At 41.4% G+C, this 19,867-nt stretch overlaps 1 protein-coding gene across 3 annotated transcripts in view; it reads left to right on the forward strand.

Annotated features, from left to right (window-relative positions):
- MAPK10 (mitogen-activated protein kinase 10) overlaps positions 1-19,867 on the forward strand; it is a 293,550-nt gene that overhangs the window by 116,936 nt on the left and 156,747 nt on the right. The window lies entirely within an intron of this gene.

The raw sequence follows: 19,867 nt of genomic DNA on the forward strand, positions 1-19,867 counted from the left end.
AAATGCATATGTCTGTCTGTCTTATCTACATCTCTGTATATAGCTATGTATCTATCAGGGTATATACCCATGGAAACATTTACAGAGAATATATAGGAGAAAAACCTAACAATGAAGCTTGTATCAGTGGGCAACAAGAACACAGTGCCTTCTGGAAAAATTTCCTAATTCTTTTAAATCTGGATAGGTAAATGATAGATGTTAATATTTTATTAACTTAAAATAGGAATAAGTGATATATTCACTCTCCTAATACTTAACTGATAATGTATAAGGTCTGTGTCAGGTATATACCTTACTGCCAGGTTTGGAGATTCACTAAGAGCATTCACAGGTCTTAGAATAGAGTCTACTCACAACGAGGATTTATTAAAGTGCAAGAATGCAAAGTACAATCAGCACAAGGAACAGACACATGGGGTGAAGTCTGCAGAAAACCATACCCAAGCTTCTGTCTTCCCTATTTACAAACATGAGACTGAAATCTCTACTGTGTCCTTAGTGTGTAGCAGAATTCCAGGTCTGTAGTAAATAATGTTTGTTACATGAACACTGTGCGAGAGTTTATTCTTCATGCCCTCAGATCATCAGAATTGAGGTAGGGATCTAACTTCTGCATATGGAGTTTGGGGTATTACAGAATGGCAACTAAGCTATAGTTTTTTAAAAAACTATTTAAAATAAAAACGGTGGCATGTTTATATCATCAATATAGAGGGGTGTTGTACTCACCCTGCAGAGGAAGGTTTGATTCCCTCCCAAAATTTGGTTTGGATATTGAGACTAATAATGCTGCACATGCATGAAGAGAGTTTGAAATGCTTATTTCTCACTAGAGGCCTAGTACACAAAATTCATGGAAGGGGGGGATTCCTGATCCTGGCCTGCACCCTCTCCCAATCCGGGAACCCTCAGGGGATGTCTGACTGCCTCTCGCAATCTGGGACCGCTGGCTCCTAACCGCTCGCCTGCCTGCCTGCCTGATTGCCTCTAACTGCTCCCCTGTTGGCCTGATCACCCCTAACCGCCTCTGCCTCGCCCCACTCCCAGGACCCAGGATTCCCTCCTCTGGCTGGTCGCGGGCACCCAGGACCCAGGCTTCCCTCTCTCTGGCTGGCTGCAGGCACCCAAGACCTGGGCCGGCTTCGGCCTGGCTGGCCGCAGCCACAGGGAACTGTGGGTGGGTAGCTTCACTCAGGCTGCAGCTGCAGGCGCCTGTGACTGCAGGGCAGGAGGCTTGTCCCTTTCCTGGGCCAGGCTGCAGGTGCAGGCACAGCCGCTGGCACCCGGTACTGCATGGCGGGCGGCTTGTCCCTCTCTCAGGCCACAGCCTGGCTGGTCCCCATTCCTCTCTCGCAAGCTTATTTGTGCCTGGCTGGCCCCCATTCCTCTCTCCCCAGTGCTGAGTGTCTGAGCTGTTATGGCATGACAGTATGAGGGTGTGACAACCATTTGCATATTAGCTCTTTATTATATGGGATAATGAAGAGAACATATTAACCAAATCCATAATAGCAAAATATATGCCAGTCACTGATTAGATAAAGTCAATAATTTCAATAATATTGGGTGTGGGGACCCTAATTGGCAAGACCACAATGTTGAGGTTATAATAATCCACCATGAGGTACCATTCATTTTTCTAGGTTTAAGAAAAGGCCAGATTTGGCTATTAATGAAGGAACAGTGGCCATTATCACCCTGTCCCTATTGATATAATAGATCTTATATCAATTCTGGAAGGGGAAGATCATGAAGTACTTTTTTTTTTTTTAAGACAATTCCAACTGCCAAAGACTTAATTTAATTTCAATTTATTAGTCTTTGGTTCAGACTGTCCATATCTGCTATAGGATATTTTAGGGCAATAGATACCATGACTATGGGAAATTTTGGCAAGACAATATTTCTGGTGGTTACGGTGAGGCATATCTATATGTCTCTAGTTTATATTTTAAACTTTCCTAAAAGTGTAGAAATTATTTTGTTTAAATTGAGGGGGTTTCCATAGTTTAAATGTAATTTGAGTCCCAGTATGGACATAGATTATGATAGTTTGGCAAATGGCGCATTTCAAAAGATATTACACTTAAGAACCTATACTGTAGAGGTATAAAAGGCAATCAGTTTTATCTTTTTGTTCTGTAAATTTTTAAAGTACAAGTTAGATTTCCAATTGAGTCAAAGTTCGGCCTCTCTTTCAGTTTTTTTGTTTTTTGTTTCTACCTCCTATGCCAGTTTTTCTTTGTCATTGTTGTCCTTGTTGCTGTTGGATATACCTCAGTAGGAAGGAGGTCCTTTCTTATAGGCTCATAAATTTGCTGGTCGTATTTATGTTTCTTCTTTCAAAGAGCCTCAAACCAATATCTTAAAGACTAGGGTCCTCCTCCATGTCAGTGGTTGCTTTATAGGGCTTAAGGAATCCAGGTTGATGTGGGGGTTGAATTAACTCCTTGGCTGTCTCATGGGGGTTGGGGGGATGAAGTGGGTATAGATGTCTTTCTCTGTAACCCTAAGGGTAGAGCTCTTTGTTGACGACAGAGGTATAGGCAGTAGCTGCAAAGGCATCTTATAATGTCCTGGTAAGCCATCTACTTTTAGGAGTGTGACTCAGCATGCCACATAGTAAACTGCTTTCCTCCACACAACAGACCACCCAGTGGGCCTACAGGTTGCACAGGATATCAGTCTTTCTCCTGACCACGCTATAGAAAGGGCCAATCCCTGGTAGAAGTTGGAATCAAGACTATACAGACAGGTCTAGGACAAGATATATGATCCAGGGCCCCTTTAAGGAGGGCCCCAATCCATATTCCTGTCCCCAAATGCCAAATGATGAAACGTCTGACATAGGTCATTTAAATCTGTAACAAAAGCTTAGGAGGACTCAGCAAATATAGCACAAAGTAGCACAGCTGAGAGCACAGTCTAGCCAGCAGGCAGCATAGCTCAAAGGGCGTGCTCTTCAGCAGGCAGCGGAGCCAGTTAGCAAGAGAAAGCAAGAGAAGAAAGATTCCCAGCAGTGTGGTAATTATCTAGACAGGCTTGCCACTCCCAGTATTATGGTCACCCTGCAGAGGAGAGATGGATCCCCCCACCCAAAATTTGCTTCAGATGTCAGGACTGATGACACCAGACATGCACTGAAAGGGTATGAAAAGGCTTATTACTTACGTATAATGAGGCTTCCTGGGGAGAGCAGACAAATCCCTAAGCAGGTCCCAAAATGAGTTGAGGGCTGTGAAAGGAGACTGGGTTGGGATTGTATTGTGTTTAGGGGGGAGCTTGGATGCGGGTTTGAGGGTGCCTGGGTCAGTGATTGAATGTTTTGAACTTTCTGATGTCACTGAAAGAGAGAGCATCTGAGCTTTCTTATAAGCTTGCTCAGTTCTGGGGTGGAAGGGGGCAGGGGAAAGCTCTAAAGCTGTCAGCAATCAAATGTAAAAAATGGGTTCTCAGATTCTGTATTATAAGAGGATGGGGAAGAAAACTGCATGTGTTTTTCTGTGGGGCCTATGTTGGTGTTTGGGGTATGTCTGTTATCGAAAATGTTGGGTGTCTCATTTTTATGCAAACAATCTTTTGTGTTAAAAACCATGCTTTAGATAACCTTTCTTGCTCTCTTTTTTAATCCTCAAATTTTATATTATCTGATACAAAGATTTATTATAACACTGATTTACTAAGCCTATTACTAGTATTGCAGCCTTCAATCATTATTCTATGAGTACAGTTCAAAGTCATGAATTCCATCTGAACTTTACTGTGTTCTCATACAGAATTCATCTAGGAAGTCAGTCAACCAGAATGGGCATGAGCAAATGAGCTTCTCATTTTGGACAGTCATTACAGTTTATGACTGATTTATGACCCCATGTGTAAATGGTCCTTACAAAGTTCCGGTGTAAAACCCAACTAGTGGGACCATTTGTGAGAGTTCTCACAGGTATTCTCTTCTTCAATAGGTGCGTGAGCTTGCGGTCAGCTCTGGCCTTGCAGTTTGAAGTTGTGGTTTGGCATCATTTTCCCAGAAGTTGTCTTCTGGCCTGGATCTTCTACTATACTACTTATTTTTTAAATTGTGTGGCACAAAGAGGAAGTAATTTCAAGGGAGGCAGGAATTCTTCTTTTTTGGGGGTTTGGTTTATTGATATGTCCTCAATGCCTAGAACAATGCAATAATAGCTACTGAATAAATATTTGTAATTGAGTTCCTTGGCGAGAAGCACTTCCTATCTCTTTTATAATATAAAAATGTTAATTATAACTTTCATATTTATAAGGTTAATTGCAGTTTCAGAATCTTGGTGTCCCTCAGACAAAAAATACCATGATGATTGTTTAAATTTATTAAGATAAGTAATTAGAAAGTCAATCCACTAGAAACTATAGAAGGGATCATCGATAAAGCGATTTGTTAAGCTTATAGAAGTATATATATTAATTATGTTTATTTGGCACATTTTATTTTAGGTATATAAAAATCTCTTAAGAGCCCAACAACAGGATATATATTATAGTCAGTCTTCAGGAAAACTAGATATGTATGATTCTTATTTTAGAATATCTTTTTTTTACCCCCCAGGGAACTACATGATTTTGTTTTCTTATGGTTTCTCTTAGTTTCCATTTTCTTGTATCACTGGAAATACTGTGTAGTGAATAAAAATAAGGATTTGGGGCCTGGCTGGTGTGGCTCAGGGCATGTTCCCAGGTTGCGGGCTTGATTCCCAGTAAGGGTCGTGCAGGAGGCTGAGGATCAATGATTCTCTCTTATCATTGATGTTTCTATCTCTCTTTCCCTCTCACTTCCTCTCTGAAATCAATAAAAATCTATCTATATATTTTTTTTAAAAAAGGATTTTGGTTTCAGACGACCAGGGGTTGAATCCTGGTTTTATATAAATATGTGACTTTGGGCAAGTTACGTACTCTACCTGTTTTATGGGTAAGTTTCCTTATCCATAAAACATAGCTGATAGGAGTATCCATCTCTTAGGGTTATCGTGAAGATTAAATGAGGTAATGCATGTATAGCATTTAGCATAGTTTCAGGCACAAAAGATTAGTGGCCAATAATTTCTAACATTTATTAAATTTTAATGAGGACTGAAATGTATCGTCATAGCAGCATATGGCTCATTGTGGCTTTCTTCATGCACTTCCAGAATCTCATGTTAAAGCTCAACTTATTCCTTTATTTAACTTATACCATCTCTTAATTGTCCAATTCTAAATTTCTAAGGAAAAATATATGGCTGATCCAGATCACAACTTTGAGCCTGACCACAGAGATTGTAGCTGCCTGTCCTAGAGGCTCGGTGCACAGATTCATGCTCTGGTGGGGTCCCTCAGTCCAGGCCAGTTAGCTGTGATGGAGTAAGGTGTTGCTTAAAAGGTACAAAATACATGGCTTTTTAGTAGGAGCTGTAGACCCAATGACCACCATCTCTAGTTCAGTAGCACATACGCAATTACACATATTTGCAAATTCTCCTGAATATGTACTAGTTACTTTTAATTAATTGCCTGGATCTACATTCAGATAACATGTAATATCAATTAAACCATTCTATTAAGTGGAAATTATCTATGATAAATCAACGGTGTACAATCTATTTATATAACTGGTTTACTTAAAAATTGTGTTATGTGTTTCCCCCCACATTTTGGAATACTTAATACATTTGAATTTTAAAGTATTTCAGAACAAATAGTATTTTTCCTAGTAGAGATTATTTTAAACTTAATTGGAAATATATTTTATTTTACAGAACTAAGTCATTGACATTGACAGATTTTAATAAGTAAATGAGCAACATAATAGAAATTAAAAATGGAACTACTATTTGGCCCAGAAATCCCACTTCTAGGAATATATCTGAAGAAGCCCAAAACACCAATCAGAAAGAATATATGCACCTCTATGTTCATAGCAGCATTATTTACCATAGCTAAGATCTGGAAACAGCCCAAGTGCCCATCAGTAGAGAGTGGATTAGGAAGGTGGTACATTTATTTACTCAGTGGAACACTATGCAGCTGTGACTAAGAAGGATCTCTTACCCTTTGTGACAGCGTGGATGGACCTGGAGAATATTATGCTGAGTGAAATAAGCCAGTCAGTGAAAGACAAGTATCACAGGATCTCACTTGTATGTGGAATCTAATGAATATAATAAAGTGATGAAGAAAATGGATCCAGAGGCATGGATGCATGGAAGAGACTGACATATCTCAGAGGGGAGGAGTGTGGGGACATAGGAAGAGATTAACCAAAGAGTTTATATATGTATACTAGTATGCATTGCCCATGGACATAGACAATTGTGTGGTGAAGGCCTGGGGTGGGGCAGGGACTGGGAGGAGAGGGCTAAAGGGGGAGAAATTGGGGGAATCTGTAATACTATCAACAATAATAGATATGCAAAAGAGCAAAATTGAAAAGAGATTAAATGTGGCTTAAAATAAAGAGACTGGGAATATGTTAGATAATGCTCTGGCAAGTCAGACTAATGTTCTTTGTTATCTGTTGGGTCTGTGATGGAATGCATTTCTAGGGCAGTGTTACTGTTTGCACTTTGCAGCTGAACATTTCCATAGCTTCTATATATATAAAAGCCTAAGCGACCAGCCAACAGGTGCCGGGAGCCAGTCCATGCTTGCTGTTTCAAGGGACCTGGCATATATGGCATACTGTTCTTAATATGTTTGCTCACCTTCTTGGCACTATGTGTTTTAACCAAGGTCTCTGAGAAAGGTTGTTTTCCCCAGGTAGGGATTTTCCCCTGAAGTTAGGGAGGGAATAAAACCCCTCAACTAAGTGCCAGGCGGGTAATTAATCCCTTTAACTACGAACAATCATGCTTAAACTACATAATCTTTTCTCCCTGGAATGGAGATAAGAAACGCCCTAACCTTTGTAATAGAGATTGATAGGATTGAATCAACTGGTATAAATACAGTTGTAACAAGACAGAAACACTCAGAACTTAGAACACAGAACTCAGAAGACAGAACTGAGAACACAGGGCTTGGAAGACAGGACCAAGAGAGACAGAGCCTAGGCACAGAACCTACATAGAACGTTCTCTAGAGACAGAAGAACTTTGCTGGAGAGAGCATGCCGGAGGATCCTGGAGAGGGACTGGCCTCGGAGCCTAGAGACAGAGCCTAGCGGGAGAACATGGCAAGGGATCCTGGACTGAACCTGACTACAGAGATTGGCAGGAGAACCTGACTGGAACCTGGACACTGAACCTGACTGGAGAGCCTGGACAGAACCTGGCTGGAGAACCTAGCGAGGGAACATGGCTACAGAACCTCGCTGGAGATCCTGGCTGGAGATCCTGGCTAGGCTGCTGATCAACTGAACGCTGTCTCCGTGTCATTCCTTCTTCGCCGACTCCGTCCACACCTTTGGGGACCCCTGGACCTGCTGGGGTTCGACCCCGGCAAACAGGCAGACTGGTCAGTATCTATGATGCACACTGACCACCAGGGGGCAGACGCTCAATGCAGGAGCAGAAACCACAGGCATGGAAACATTGCAGACTGATGAATCTCAGAGGGAAGGGGGAGAGGGGAGGGTGGGAAGAGATTAACCAAAGATCTTATATGCATAATAGAGGCCTGGTGCACAGATTCGTGCACTGGTGGGGTCCCTCGGCCTGGCCTGTGGGGATCAGGCTGAAACCAGCTCTCCAACATCCCCCAAAGTGTCCCAGAGTGCGAGAGGGTGCAGGCCAGGATTCGTGCACTGGGCTTCTAGTATTTGTAGATTATTTTAACAGCCCTTGGTAACAAGACTATTCACTTTATATTGAATTTAAATTTTTTTTAGGGCAGGTAAAGAATATCCTTTTTTATATTTTTACATTTTTATTCATCTGGATAACATAATAATACTTTTAATTTTTCAGTCCAGACATCTATATGTGAAAAAAAATAAACTAGAAATCTTAAATTCAGGTTATTATGAAAATGACTGAATTTGTTGAGAATGCCTGACTAATTTCCCTAATGAGATCAACATACAGTTGAATAATAAAGGAGTAATGGATTCCAGTAGTAATCTCCAGGTTCTCCTTTAACTTTTGACTGTGGAAAGTCCCTGTATTGCTTCTAATTGGACCTTCTCTGGGTACCATCTGATTTTGTTTTGTACAATCTCTACTCTGCAAAGATCTCTCTCTGTTTTTGCTGCTAGTAGATTAAACATAAAGAGGTTTAGTAAAAGGGCATTAGGTAGTTGGTAGGTTTTCTGGTTGGCTTGAGGGTCAGTCAAGAACCAACGGTGATGAAGTCTAGATAAGAGCCTACATTGGTGCTTCTGGGCACCTGCTACTGCTGCCCACTCCTATTACCGAATGCTGCCAAGCAATAATCTCCAACTGACAGAGCAACAGCCACAGCAGGTTCTTATCTGTAACACCTAACTTACCTGAATGGATATGGCTAGGGCAAGCCTTGAAGTATCTCCCACTCAGTCATTCACAAGGACTGACTCGTGATGTTGAATTTGGAGTGCTATATTAAGCATTTAAAACCTTGGCAAGTTATTTTGGCTCAATTCCTCTATTAATCTTTTCTACTCTTTATTTTCAACTTGGCTCATGAAGATAGCTTCAGGTTAAGTTAATATCTATAAATTCTTTAAACTTATCAGAAATAAATGCAAATCCTTTGTGAGAAACTATAATAGCGTCTTATTATCCACATGTAGCAAATTAAGGGCAATTGATGGTCATCCACGTTCTACATGATCAATTTTTACTAAATATTTAGTGCAGACTCTTGTTAAAATAGTCTGCATTTTAAGCAATATATTTGTTATTAATTAATTATTTATTTACTAGAGGCCCGGTGCATGAAAATTCATGCACTGGAGGGGGTGTCCCTCAGCCCAGCCTGACCCCTCTCACAGTCAAGGAGCCCTCAGGGGCAGGAGGCGAACCCATGAAGGTGATGCCCCATCACACCTCTGCTGCTGCCACTGCTGGCAGTGCAAGCCTCGGCCAGCCCTAGTTACCTGAGCCTCAGGTGGCCGTGGACGGTTGGGCAGCCGCCACCCAAGGCTTGCTTGTGCCTTGGGCCAGCCCTGGGTGGCTGGGGGGCTGAAGGGACTGGGTGCCGCCATCTTTGAGGGCGGGGCAGCCAATTAGCATATTCCCTCCTTATTGGCTCTGTGTGCTGCCATCTTTGCAATGGTGTGAGGGTCAATTAGCATATCCCCTCTTTATTAGATAGGATTGTCTTAGAAAAATTCTATTGTCTCTCTAACAGATTTATACGTCAAAAAGAAACATAAGAATTGAGCATGATAATAATTAAGCACTTACTTTGTGCCAGGCACTGAACTACCCTTTGAATGAATTCCTAAGTCTGATCCTTAGCTTTTTCGCCCTCCAGCTGCAGGGAATGAGAATCTGTTTATAGGTTGGGATGGAGGTCCTCTGGCTTAGTCATTGCCTGATGATTAATCTCCCTCAACCTTTCAATGTTTTTCTTTAATACAGTTACATTCCTTAGCATTAGCTTTCCAATTCCATAGTAGTTTTTAAAAATTAAATAAAAATTTTGTTTTAGAATAGTTTTAAATTTACAGAAAAGTTGTGGAGCTAATACAGAGAGTTCCTGTGCTATACTGCTGACTCAGTTTACCCTATTGTTAGCATCCTACATCACCATAATACCTTTGTTATGTTTAGACATCATGCCTCCATAGCCCTTTATGGTCTGTGACTAGTTTCTTAGACTTTTCTTGTCTTCCATGCTTGATAATTTGACGCATACTGGTCAATCAATGTTTTTGCAGAATGTCCTTCAGTTAGGGTTTGTCTGGTGCTTCTCTCATGGTTAGATATGGGTCATAGGTGTTTGGGTAAAGACCACAAAGTTGAAGTGCCATCCTCATCACATCATACAAAGGGTGCATGCAATCAACATGATCTATCACTGAGAATTTAACCTAGATCAGCTTTTTGAGGCAGTGTGGGCCAGGTTTCTCCATTGTAATGCCACTTTTTCCCTCCCTCTTCTTTTTTACTCTTTAGAATAAGTCACCAAAGGAGCTCACTCTGGGAGTAGGAGGGGTAAAGTGGTGGGGTAGAAGTTGTTTCACCTGCTAGAGGGGGGAATATCAACATAAATTATTTGGAAGCTTTCTATAAGGATTTGTCTCCCCCCCCATTTTTTATTTATTAGTAATTTATATCACTGTGGAATTATGAATATTGATTTTACATTTGGGGTTATAATCCAATACTCCATTACTTATTTTGTTGCTTAAATTATTCCACATTTGGCCATTGGGAACTCTTTTAGGCCTGGTCCTTGTATCCCTTTGGCATGCCCTTATTTATAGTACTTTCAATTATGATATCCCTTCATTCTCTCAAAGGTCTGAGATATTGCATATGTTAGTGCATTCCGTCTCAGGTCACCACCTATCAAAGCTATAACAATTGTTTCACAGCTGCATGCTAGGCCTTATGACTAGTGATGGGATTGTCCTTGCCAGACAGATTATCCAGATCCAAATCTGTCTTAAAGTGTGCTTCCCAGAACTATTTCTGGTATCAACTTTTCTAGGTTGGATTCCTTGGGAAATATATTCTTATCCAGAGAGTGATTTGTTGGGGAATGCTTTTAGGAAAACACCTACCAGGAGGTGGGGAGCACAGCATGGGCACAAGATGAAGCCAAACTGTAATGCTGTTGCAAAAGGGGTTGTAGCTGATGCCAAGAGCAGCTTCGAAGTTGGAATGACCTTCCAGAGATGTCCTGAGTTATGACAAAGGGTATGTATGTGTTGGGGGTTGGGATGGAGACTTTGTACCCTGCATTCATTGGGAAAGGGGTATAACTTTGGGTAGGGAAGTTCCCTTTAGTAGCGGATCATTCTTTTTTTTTTAAAAAAAATATATTTTTATTGATTTCAGAGAGGAAAGGAGAGAGAGATAGAAACATCAATGAAGAGAGAGTCATTGATCGGCTGCCTCCTGCATGCCCCACACTGGGGAATGAGCCCACAACCCAGACATATACCCTGATTGGGAATTGAACCATGACCTCCTGGTTCATAGGTCCACACTCAACCACGCTGGCAGGACAGCAGTGGGCCATTCTTAAGAAGAGGCCCACCTGTGTGCTGTAGCAGCCAAAATTCCCAGCAGCTGGAGAAATGAAGCTCAGTCCCAAAGGGAGAATCTGGGCTTTGCAATACAGTGCTCACCATCCATAAGAAATGTGCCTGTTTTATGATCTATAAATATACTTGGTTACTGCAATTTCTCTACTGCCTTGTTTGTTGCATAAGATAAATTAGCAGAGTAGCCATCCCCTGTGGCTTTTTCCTCCTACATTTTGAACTATTCCTGTCAAGCCACTGACCTATAAAAGCTGGTGGTGATGTGCTGGATGGAGTTTTCTGGAAGCAATTTCTCAGGACTTACACTCCTACACTTGTCCTATTTAGGTAGATCCCAACCTGATACCACATCTCAATTTTGCTTCTCTAGCTTGAAACTGGTCTTTCTACATTTCTAGACTTTTCCTTGGAGTTTGAACCATGACTTTCTCAGCCTATTGGCACTTTCTAATTCCCTTCTACTCCCTGGACTCTGTTCCAGAGGGGCTAGGTGGAGTGGTTTTCAAGTCAGGGAAAGGGAAAACTTCCCTAACCATTTTCGTTGGGGAGGAAGTGTTACAAAAAAGAGAAGGTGAAGGAATTGCATGGAGGTGGGCGGGGGGGGGGGGGGGGGAGGATGGGGACAATGGGGATAGAAAGAGACCTTGCTTGGGGCAGTGGGTGCACCATGCAGTGTGCAGATGATGTTTTATTGAGTTGTACACTTGAAACCTGTATGGTTTTGCAAACCAATGTCATCCCAATAAATTCAGTTAATAAAAATTAATAAAAATACTGATCCTCAGGGATACTCAAATGGTTCCTTCAAAAGTCCCTTATGTTGTGGGACAGTTAAGACAGCTGAACCTCCTGAATATACTTAAAGGACATAGAGAGCCTAGAGATTGGGACAGAAAGAGAAAATAAACAGGGAGGGAGACATTTACTCTGATCCAAATGCTAAATCGCTAGCTAGAAAAACTGTAACAAATATGCTAGGCTGGATATGTGTTTAGAAGAAACTTAAAATATTTTTGTGGTTTTTTGTTAAGGAACACTTGTAAAAGCTTGAACTTGCTTTTCTAAAAAGTGTAGTTCAATATGTATATTTCCTCTAAGTGCCAACCAGTTAATTATATTATAGACATGTGTAGAGGAAGAAAAGAAAATATTACTCTCCTACTTTTCATATGTTAATGCTAAATGGAACTGAAGGAAGACTCATGACATCACTGTTCCTTCTTTCCTGCCTCCACCGAGTCTATTCATTAAAATGTTATTCCATATCTCTCAGTCTTAGATATTTTTGTATTTTCCATCTCTATTATTCTGATAAATTCCTGTGAATTTCCTTCCAATTCATTAGCACAACTGTTTGTATTTAACCTATTTAACATATTAGATATTTAATTTAAAAGCTTCTTTTTTCACAGCATCTGTTTAGTTTATGTTCAAATCTATCTATTTTTCTTCTTGTCGTAGCAATAGCTTATTTTTATGGCATTTATTTTGTATTCTGACTAATGATTTTATTCATTCCAACTTGTGGTCTTTCCAACTGATTTTATCATGTAAGTTCTTGTGGTGGTAATAGCTCCATTATAGTATCTGATGGTTCTCACTTGTGCTGTGTGCTTTCTTTCCTTGTGATATTTCTGGAAATTTGTGATTCATCTTTCAGTTTCTTCTTTCATTTCTAGTGCCTGGTAACTTTCTTTGATGTGCTAGTAAATGTTTCATCACCAGTTCTCTGGAAAGAAGTGCTCTGATTTGTAGCACTAGCCAATTTTCATGGTGTTAGTATTCCCGCCATAGCCAATTTTAAACAACTGAAGTGGTGCCATTAAGCATGGAGTTGGGAAGAAATGTGCACAGTCAGCTTCTGAGAGTAGAAGCCAATGTCAGAATACTACTGGCAATTTTCCTTTTTAAATGCAAATTCAGCGGCCCATTAACTTTCTTGTTGTTGTTGTTACAGTTTGCTCAGCTAATCTAGTGTTTTGTGATGCAAAAGAGTTTCTCTGTTAACTGACTCTGCTAGGTTCCCAGGACCAGAATCAGTGCTGTGTGTTCAAAATTAGGAGAGCTTAAAAATGTTTGCGAGTGTTATAATTCTTAAATTGGTGAATTTCACCATGTCTACATCTTTTATTTTATCTTCTTTCTCAATAATCCACCCCATTTCTTATGCATATGCCTCATTCCCATATTTTGTTTATTTGTTTGTTTGTTTGTTTGTTTATTTATTTATTTATTTATTTATTTATTTATTTATTTATTTATTTATTTACCAGAGGCCCTATGCATGAAATTCATGAAAGAGTAGGCCTTCCTTCTCCCGGCTGCTGGCACTGGCTTCCCTCCAGCACTCGGGAACCCACCTGGGAAGCCTGGATCTCGGGCTTTCCTCAAAGCCCTGGCTTCATCTGGAAGGTCATGCATTCTAATTAGCATATTATGCTTTTATTATTATAGATTTATTTTAGAGAGAGGAAGGGGGGTGAGAGAGAACGAGCAATGTGTGAGAAAAACATTGATTGGTTGCTCCCACATGCACCCTGACTGGGGATCTGACCTGCAACCTGAGTAGTGCCCTGACCTGGAATCAAAACTGCTATCTTTTGGTGCATGGGATGATGCTCCAACCAACTGAGACACATTGACCAGCGCTGCTTCATTCCCATCATCTTTTACACTCTAGTCCAGGGGTGGGCAAACTTTTTGACTCGAGGGCCACAATGGGTTCTTAAACTGGACCCGAGGGCCAGAACAAAAGCATGGATGGAGTGTTTGTGTGAACTAATATAAATTCAAAGTAAACATCATTACATAAAAGGGTCCGGTCTTTTTTTTTTTTTTTAGTTTTATTCATTTCAAAAGGGCCGGATCCGGCCTGCGGGCCCTGGTTTGCCCAGGGCTGCTCTAGTCTCTAACTATTGCTTAACTCCTGCTAAATAAGTTATCAAAGAATTTCTGTGGAAGCAATTGTCTTGTCACATGAACAGTATTTTAAGAGATATATAACTTTTAGATGAAGACAAGTACTGATTCCTTGGAAGGAGACACTATTTATTAAAATTATTTATTGGAAAGTATTTTTTTATATTTATGTACTTATATTTAGAAACATAGTAAATTATTTTGCTTTCATACTGAAGCTAATGATGTATTTCTAGATGTTTATGGGTAGCATGCTCTAAATCAGAAGTTGGCAACATTTTCCTATAAAGGAACAGATAGTAAACATTTTATGCTTTGCAGGCCATCCAGTCCCTGAAATAATTACTCAACTATGCCATTATATTGTGAAAGCAGCCATAGGTGATATGTAAACTAATGAATGATTGTGTTCCAATAAGACTTTATTTGCAAAAATAGGTGGTGAGTTGAATTTGGTCCATGGGCCACAGTTTGCTGACCCCTGTTCTAAATGATAATCTATGGACCTAGGGACTTAATAATATTAATAATATCTTAAAGTAAGCATTTACACAGTACTTAATAGGAAATTAAATTTAATTCTATTTTCTATATCAGTGCCTGAAAACATAATTACTAATTTCAAGGCTTTTTTTTTTTTTCCACATAGTTTGGAGATTCCTTTTGGGCATAGAAGATACAGAGTATTTTTTGTAATTAACAATGACTACTGTATACACAATGCAGACTGTTAAGAGAGTCACTTGTAATAAATACAAAAATAATTTATATATAATGAGTTTGTTAAATACCAATTCAGCTTAGAAGCTGCTGGAACTTATTTTTTTTATTTTTTTGTAATCAGTAGTTCATTTGGTTTTCCCTTGTATATATTGCATTTCAGTGACAAACCGTGGGAGCCTGGAGTTGCCCAGAACAATTTGATTTTTTGCATCTGTGAAGGTTCTCAACCCTCCTGTGGTTTAGTTGGCACATCTCGCATACAAAAAAAAAAAAAAAAAAAAAAAATCTAAGTATTGATCTAAGCTATTAAAGCACACCATAGTTGCATTCTTTTATAGCAGTTCAACATAATAAATTCTTAAGTGTATTTCATTCATACAACTTGGCCTACTGCTTGGCTCAGAGTAACCATTAACTCATACAGGCATGTAATGAGGAAAATCTCAGAATAGTACACAGCAAGGAATGCACATATGGGGCTTCTCCCAGGAGAACAGCCAGTAATTGAAAGCACTAAACTCCCAATTATCATCCCTTCCCATCTGCAAACTCCTCACGGGTCCTATATCGCACCCAGATATTGTCACTAATTTCACTTTAGACTAATATTGAGATAATGCCCTGCCGTGTATGTTGCTTCTATGCATTGGTGCCAAATGCTCTCTGCCACGCTATCAAGAAATATAATTACCAAACTAGATTTCTGCAATTCACTGAGATTATCATACGGAACATTCTCTTTCTTTTTGTCCCTTTGTGGAAGGTCTGCAGTGGCTGAGTGACTTAGTCATGGTGTTATGTTTGAAGTCTTTATAATGCAAACCAGGGAAGGTCAGGATGCTTGTTTTTCATAGCGAGATTATTCATTCATTAAAAATTAAAATACAGTGCTCACTTCAGGGGGTGGGCTGGATGTGGCCCACATGTCCAGGTCAGCAGCGGAGAACAAAGATAGTCCTGCTGGGCAGCACATCTCCCACTGCTGCAACTCCTCATTCTTCATTGGTTACCATCAAAGTTATTGAAAATTGACAGGTCTCAATATGAGGAGATAATGAAGATACTTAGATTTGGGCTATAGAAGGCAGGGTTTAAATTGGATTCTCCTTTTATTTAATAAACATTTGCTTGACAGTAACTATATACTAAGAATAATGCTGGGCCTTGAGGTTTTAAACATGAATAAAACATAATCACTTTCCCCGAGAAGGTAATACTGTAGTATGGAACAGACATATGAATGAAAAGTCACGATATTGTAAGATATTCATACTAAAAGTATAAACAAAGTGCTGTGAGAAGACTGAGGAAAAAGTATCCCCATTTAATGCATGCGACAAGATCATGAAACGACAATGGAACAACATATTTTAAATGCTGGAAATGAGCATTAGGAAAATGGAAATAAAATTATAAAACCATTTGTAGACATAAATATTTAAAAAAACTTAAAAGTTTAAAAGTAAGGTATAAAAGGACTATAACTGAAAACATGTGAATAAATATAAAATAATGTCAATGTGTTATGGTGTTTATAAAATATGTATAAGTAAAATATATGACAACAATATCTAAGGACTAGAGGGAAATTGAAGTATACTATTGTAAATTTTTAAAATTATATGTGAAGTGGAATAATATTATTTAATGCTAGATTAATAAAAATTAAAAATGCAGGTGATATACTATAGAGAACAGTGGTCGGCAAACTGCGGCTCGCAAGCCACATGCGGCTCTTTGGCCCCTTGAGTGTGGCTCTTCCACAAAATACCGACTTCTGCTCATGGGCCACGAAGTTTCAATCGCACTGTACATGCGTGCCCGCACGTGGTATTTTGTGGAAGAGCCACACTCAAGGGGCCAAAGAGCCGCATGTGGCTCGCAAGCCGCAGTTTGCCGACCACTGCTCTAGAATAACCAGTAGGAAGAAGAAAAAAGAGAAGTATAGAGGTGTGGTGGCTCTTATGCTTCGAGGCATGGAGGAGTGGGCTTGCCTTTGCTCTTTGCTGGGATGTTGGTGTGGTCAGCAACGCCAGGGCTCAGCTGAGATGGCAGCGGCTGACAGCAAGCCGGCCCCCCTGCAGAAACGCACGTTGAGGCAGACACGGCAGCGCGGTGCTATGCGGGGAGTGGAGGAATCGCGAGCCCCATGATGCCCCCGCCGCCCCCGCGCTGCTCGCTGCAGGACCTGCCGGTGGAGATCCTGGTGGAGATCTTCACCTCACTCCCTGGCACCGACCTGCCCAGCCTGACCCAGGCCTGCACCAAATTCCACCGCATCCTGCACACCGACAGCAACTGGAGACGGCCCTGCTGGGAGGAGTATGGCATTTGTGAAAACTTGCAGAACCTGGAGATGATGGGTATGTCATATGAAGAAGTCTATGCGAAGCTGCTCCACCCATTCAGAAACATTTTGGGATTGTGGCACTTAGATACTGAGCACTATAGAACACTAGTGAATATAGTGGTGGACACCTTAAGAATTACTGGTTGGATGTATGGGCCTTGCCTTAACACCCATGTGGATGGCCCAATGCAATTCAATCCCTTGTTCAGAATTTGCTTGACGGAGCGGAAATCAGCCGCGGTGGAGTGCATGGAAGGCCACATCAGCAGGCCCCACAACCGCCACAATGCAGATTCAGGAGGACAGATTCAGCATCCAGTGCAACAAGACAGACCACCGAAAGGATTGACCAACGCGGCTTAGGGAAGAATGGGGGCTGGTGCTGGTGCGGGAGGACAGACATCAGTATGACTGCCCGCCGAGCCACCCGGACGACCTCATCAGGCCAGGCCTCTTCCAAGCCAAGTACGATCCCTACGGCCTAACTATTGCCATGCTCAGCTTCCATGGGAAGTATGCCAGGGTCACCAAGATCACGGGAGACTCCATGGGGACGTTAGAGATCCACCTCAAGCGCCGCATCCAGCTGCGAGATGGCGAGATCTTCCGCGACTTCAACGAGCTCTCCCGCGTGGTCCAGGAGATTGACGAGCAGGTGATCCGGAAGCAGCAGCAGCAAGAAGACTGGACTGAGGAAAGCGAGGGCCATGGCTGGCAGAGCCCTGCCCAGCCCAGTGTCGGGGAGTCCGGGGCTGCAGCTTCGGAGGAACAGCCTGTCCCGTTTGTTCTGCCTGTGGGCGTGCGCTCAAGAGACCAGAACTACCCCCGAACCTGCAGGATGTGTTCCGATGTCCTGGAAACCGTTAGTGTGCACTTACCTACCTTCGTCTTTGCCAGGCGCCGCCCTGGAGTCTTCATCCTGTTGGATGAGAACCACTTCGGGTTCATCTGGAGGTGAAATACTTCATCCTGTACGGCAGAGTCCAGAACACCTTCCAGAATGTGGAGGCACCATCCCCGCAGGCCTTCCTGGAGGTGCTCTCGAACATTCAGTCCGGACCCCTTGGAAGGAGCAGCTTGCATGCACTTTAAAGATTTGACCTTCTGACCAGGTTACCCACTTTTGTTTGTTTTTTTAATCCTCTCCCGAGGATATTTTCCCATTGATGTTTAGAGAGAGTGGAAAAGACTGAAATGTCAATGTGAGAGAAACACATCAGTTGGTTGCCTCCTGCCCAAGCCCAGACCAGGGCCAGGCTGGGTAGGAGCCAGCAACTGAGGTAGAAATAAACCTTAGACCAGTGGTCTCAATCTTCCTAATGCCGTGACCCTTTAATACAGTTCCTCATGTTGTGGTGACCCCCAATTTCATTGTTACAAATTGAACATAATTAAAGCATAGTGATTAATCACAAAAAAAGAAGTATAACTAAGGTGCTATTATATAAAATAAAATAGAAAACAAAAAGCTACACAGTTTAAAAAAAAAAGGCTGGGTAGGAGAATAAATGAATTAAAAAAAGAATATAAGTGTAAAATACAGGATAAATAGTACAGTGGTAGATTTAAACTCAGTAACATTCATGATTACCTTAAATATAAACACATAAATACATCTGAGGTCATCAGCAAACATAATCATCATCTCATTATTTCTATTCAACATTGTACTGCAATTAGGCAAGAAAAAGCAGATTGAAAAAGCAATTAGGAAAGAAAAGTAAAAACTGTCTTCTCTTGCAGACAGTTTCTGTGTTAACCAAGAATTTACTAGAACACATGAATTTATTATAAAATATAAGGTCATTTACAAAAATCATTTTTTTTTTTTAGAAATGAGAATTTGGGAAATGAAAATTAAAATTATGCCATTTGTAATAGCATAAAAAATATAAATACTAAAGACAATTTCTCAGGCCCCAATTCTCACAGGGTCGCTCAAAGAAGGTCAAGTGACAACTGCACATGTAGTTATGTTATAGTAGAGGAACTCCAACCTAAGGGGATTCAATCTTTTATAATGGACTAGAGGCCTGGTGCACAAAATTTGTGTATGGGCGGGGGGAAGGGTTCCCCTCAGCCCAGCCTGCACCCTCTCCAATCCGGGACCCCTCGGATCCCCGGCAGTCAGACATCCTTCTCACAATCCTGGACCTTTGGCTCCTAATCGCTCACCTGCCTGCCTGCCTGGTCGCCCCTAACTGCCCCCCACCCCCCTGCCAGCCTGAAGCCCCTCACTGCCTCTGCATGCCAGCCTGATCACCCCTAACTGACCCCCCTGCCAGCCTGGTCATCCCTAACTGACCCCCACTGCTGGCCAGGCCACCCCCAACTGCCCCCTTCATACCGGCCTGGTCGCTCCTAACAGCTCCCCCCACCCCCCCACCAGCCTGGTCACCCTGTACTGCCCCCCTGCTAGCCTAGTTGCCCCACGCAGCCTGCTGGTCAGTCGTGTGGTTGTCCCTCACTAACTCCCCTGCCGGCCTGGTCATAGGCAACCATCTTGTGAGGGCGTGAGGGTTAATTAAAATATTACCTCTTTATTATATAGGATAGTAAACATGCCTTACTTTTTGTCTCGGAGGGACATCTTATCTACGTTATACTGGGAAGTAATCAAAGTTGGCCTTCTGCTCCAGAGGGAGACACTATCTTTCTCTTCCAAGGCTGTTTGTTGTATAACCACCCTTAAGAAGATAGTCTGGAATAAAGGCATCCAACAC

This window comes from Myotis daubentonii, chromosome 1, assembly GCF_963259705.1.
Source record: "Myotis daubentonii chromosome 1, mMyoDau2.1, whole genome shotgun sequence".
In the NCBI taxonomy this organism is placed as follows: domain Eukaryota; kingdom Metazoa; phylum Chordata; class Mammalia; order Chiroptera; family Vespertilionidae; genus Myotis; species Myotis daubentonii.